Source organism: Myodes glareolus, chromosome 6 (assembly GCF_982192425.1).
Source record: "Myodes glareolus chromosome 6, mMyoGla1.1, whole genome shotgun sequence".
In the NCBI taxonomy this organism is placed as follows: domain Eukaryota; kingdom Metazoa; phylum Chordata; class Mammalia; order Rodentia; family Cricetidae; genus Myodes; species Myodes glareolus.
Genome location: NC_142031.1, coordinates 52,040,183 through 52,044,738, shown reverse-complemented (window position 1 = coordinate 52,044,738; position 4,556 = coordinate 52,040,183). Strand labels below are relative to the sequence as shown.

The window sequence follows — 4,556 nt, the reverse complement described above, 5'->3', positions numbered from 1 at the left end:
TCAAGTTTATGTTCTCACCAGTGGTGTGTACGTGTTCTTTCTCCACATCTTCGCCAGCGTTTCTTGTCACTCTTTTCAGTAAGAGTTGTTCTGGTTGGCGGGACAGCATCTCAACATAGTTTTAACTTGTGTTTCTCTGGCATCTGTGATTTCCCTGTGGGTTAACGTGTGTATGCTAGAAAATCTTCCAGGTTCTGGAATGTGAGAAAAGATTGAGTTAAAACCTCAAACCAAATCTGAAAGTGCAGGTAACCCTATTCTAGTAAACATGCATGAGCTAGACAAAGGAAATGCATGGTGTTGGTTGGAGCCTCAACACACACACTTCAAGGAAACGAGAAGGTGGGAGCAGTGGGGAGAGTGCAGAGATGGTTGTTCTCAGGCTGGTGACCTGTGGTCAGCGGGCTGGGAGGCTGGTGACCTGGAACTGGGATCAGCAGGTATTTGGTTTTGGCACCAGGGCTGGTTTGATCAAAACTGATCTGATGAGAGGAGGGAAGAGGCCGTGGGCTCAGAGGCCACTGGTCCTGGATGGAGGCTGTGGAAGTTGCGTTACTAGGGTGGCAGGATATAAGGCAATGAAGACTTTAATCAAGGAAGTAACTGAGCTCCATTTCAGAACCTGGCTGTGCAGTGATTGGCCCACAAAGATATGGGAAAGGATGATTATGGCAGTGTGCTGTGGCCGTAATCCAGATAACAGTAGAAGTAAGGATGGGGTCTTGCCTGGAACAGGAACTCTTTGACAGACAGGATGGCACATCCATCTGAGGGAAAGGGAGAAATAAAATATGATTAAGTTTTGCCGAAGATGTGCTGAATGCTGGTGTCGTCTGTCGAGCTGGGGATGACAGTGAAGACTGATTTAGGGATGAAAAGTCTGCTTTTGAAGCTCAGTTGGAAATGTCTGTTAGCCAACGAGCAGAAGTCCTGTCGGGGAGCAGGTAATAGCAGGCTGTGCCAGGAATATTGCCAAAGTAAGAGGCAGACGTAGGTCAGCAGTGTGCAGGTGAGACTCAAGGTTATGGTTCAGAAGGAGCCACCTTGAGAGTAACACAGAGAAGAGCACGGGGGCCAAGTCCGAGACTAGAGGTGAGGAAGAGCTGGGGAGAGAGCAGCTCTAAGGGGATGTTGTCATGTGACAGTGTCCAAATGTGCCACGCATTATTGGAAAGGTCATGCCAGTGCAGAGGCAGACAGCCGACCAGCTTCAAGACTTTTGTTGTTATTGGGGATTGCCATGGTCATATTTGTCTTGGTGTTAAATGTTTCTAAGAGGTAGTCATTGCCATCTGAGGAACCATCATCTTAGCCAAGATTTTCGTTGTCCCTGTGTAGAGAAACTACTGGAGGAATAAGATTGGCAAAGCGTCAGGCTGCTGTGGCTCTGTGTTGGTGCACCTCAGTCCAGCCCCCAGAGGCACTGGCACAGTCTCTGCTCCTGTGCCCAAGAAGCTACTGATGATGGCCAGTATTGATAACTGCTGCACATCAGCCAGGGGCTGCACTGCCACCCTGGGCAACTTTGCCAAGGCTACCTTTGGTGCCATCTCTAAGACCTACAGCTACCTGACCCTCAACCTCTTGAGAGTGACTGTGTTCACCAATTTGCTCATCAGGAATTCATTGACCATCTTCCAAACACCCACACTGCAGTCTCTGTTCCAAGGGCACCAGCTGTGACTACCACCTAAGGGTTTTTATGTAAGAAAGAAAAAGAATGGAGACTGAGTCATTGGTTCAGACTTAGCTCAAGGGAGCATGCCTGATTAGGGGTCACCGCAACAAAAGGAACTGTTTAAAGGATTGCAGCCTTTGGAAGGCTAAGGACCACTGTTGTCAAGTAAATGACCCGGATGCATGTAGGGGTCAGAGGAGGGATTTTGGAAATCAAGACACTGAAAATGACAAGCTGTAGTGAGTGCTGATTTAACACTGACAACCTCCATAGAACGTGGCTTCTTCATCCTGTGTGGGGACTGATGCAGAACACGTATGAAGGGCAATGACAAAGGCAAAATGAAGTGAATTCACTTTCCTTCTTTAGTGGAGAAGATGTGTATCTTGGAGACTAAGTGATTCTAGGATTTGAATTCCAGAATCAACCAGTTTTAAGAATCTTGGAGCTCAACAATCAAGCAGGAGCTCCTGGCTCAAGCTAGGCCTGAATTGCTAATAAAACAGAGGCAGGGAATCTAACCCTTCCCACAGCAGAACTCTAGCCAAGTGCCCACCCCATGCCAAGCACAGTCAATTGCACCAACCAGGAATTGGGCAGCTGGGCACTACAACAATCCCCTTGTAATAAGGAAGTATGGTCCAGCCCAGCATCATGGTAACCTGAATGAGACAGGGACACCCACACACAGGCCTGGGGCTGGCCACCCTGGGCTTCAAGGAGAAAACGCAGGCTCACTCAGTACCTTGCAGCACCAGCCAGATGAGCACTATTAGGGTGAGCAGAGCTCTGGTATGGTGGTTTATGGGAGAGAGAGAGAGAGAGAGAGAGAGAGAGAGAGAGAGAGAGAGAGAGAGAACAGACAGAATGGTTTAGGTCTTATGGACAGAGGCATATTTAAAAAGATGAGGGAAGAAGGGAGTGGGCACTGACACCTTTTGTGAGCCCTGGACTTTTTCTGGGCAGCACAGCAGAGACAACACTGTTGATGAGAGCATAGGTGAGCCAAACCTGAAGACGGGAGCCTGCGAAACCCAGTCCCACCCCTCATCTGCCACATAGCTACATGGGCTAGGGAGAGATGCCCCCTCCGTCCATCAATGCCTGGGGCAGGTGAGAGAGATGGCCTTGTGGTTGCAAGAGTGGGAGAGCCATTCCCTGACCCCACCAACTGCAACATTCAGGAGAGCGGGCCCGGCACCTCGTGAGGGCAGTAGAAACAGAGCCGGCCCTGTTAGCGCAGGTATGGGTGAGCCAGCCCTGAAGCTGTGAACGAGGGAGAGCTGTCCCCATTACTCATCTATTATGAGATGGCAAGGGCGGGAAGGGTTGCCCTCTCCCTCTGCCCATCAGTGCCTGGGGCAGATGGCAGAGCTGGTCTGTGATCCTAAAAGCGGGAGAGCTGTCCCTGACCCCCACAGCTGCAACATTTGGGCCAGCAGGCTCTGTTCCTTGCTAAGGCAGCACAATAAAACCAATCCTGTAATCACAGGTGTGAGTGAGCCAACCCCAAACTTGTGAGCATGGGAGAACTGTTCCCATTACACATCTGTCTTGTGGTGATATGGATGGGGGGAAAAAGCCCTCCTCCACCCCTGGTCGTCAATGCTAAAGGTAGGTGGAAGAACTGATCCTGTGGTTATAAGAATGGGAGAGCCATCCATGACCCTGCACCTTGCCAGTACAGTATAACAGAGTCAACCCTGTTAGCAGAAGTGTGGGTGAGTCAGCCCCAGAGATGTCACCATTTTCCATCTGGTGGACCAACCCTACAGCTGCCCAGACTCAGACCCAGGGGTATGACTTGACCTACATCAGCATCCACCCCATCTATGATCTGACCCACAGACCCCAAACTGCAGGATTTCCACAAGGCAGGGTGGCAGCAGGATGTCCAGAAAGAGTCCTAGTGGGGGCCCAGCATCAGTTGTGCAGCGGAGACTAAGAGACTCAAGCCAGAACAATGACTCTTTGCAATGAACACTTGCAAATAGAGGTGTATGCAGCTTCCATGATGAAATGTTTTTTTTAAAAAATTTTCCCTATTTCTGTTTTTTTTTCACATTTTATTTTCTTTCTTTTTTTTCTCTTGAATTTTGTTTTTCAGGGACGGAGGATAGATGCAAAGGGACAGGGAATGAATGGGATCAAAATACATGAAAGACACATAGAGTACGAATAATAAAGAAGAATTTTGGAGCTCTTCACAGCCACCAGGAGGTTTGTTCCAGGCCCGAGTTAGCATCTCTTTGATAGTGTGGTCTAGAATGATGGGCTCCAGCTCGTGGTTCATGAACACGGAGTTGTAAAGTCACCTGCAGGGCCACAACAGGGCTGGCTAAGGATCTTGATAACATCCCATCTACCTTCTGGTAAACAGTGGTGTATCTTTAGAATCTACTTTGTTCTCTGCACCTGCTACACGCTTTCGTAGCCAGGTTTCTGGATGCGGTAAAGGGTGATGGGTATAGAAAACCACATCCGTATGTGATTTGAGCCAAAATAGGAGGAAAGTGAGACAGCCTTGAGGGTGAGGACCTCAGGCAGGCATTCCATCCCGACAGGTTTGGTGATCAACCTGAACTCAGTTTCTCAGAAGCTGCCATGGGGCAGAGTAATGAATTAGGACCCTGGATGTAGGACCATCTAGACTTGAGAAAGCAGGCAGTGTGACCCAGAACCCATAAAAGCTGAGTGAAGACCCTGCTAGAGAAGATATTTTGTCAGGACCATGGTGGTGGTTCCCACCGTGTTTTAAAATAACCTTGGCAATAATTAAACATCCTGATACACAAGTTGACGTAAGACGATCAGCCCAAAGTCTTGAGTTGAGACTCAGGCTCAGCCCATTCTACTGTATCTGTTGTATTCTACTGTT

The 4,556-nt window shown here is 48.8% G+C and overlaps 1 pseudogene; it reads left to right on the top strand.

Annotated features, from left to right (window-relative positions):
- Window positions 1-1,152: 1,152 nt before the first annotated feature.
- Window positions 1,153-1,694, top strand: LOC146894252 (small ribosomal subunit protein uS5 pseudogene; annotated as a pseudogene).
- Window positions 1,695-4,556: the final 2,862 nt, after the last annotated feature.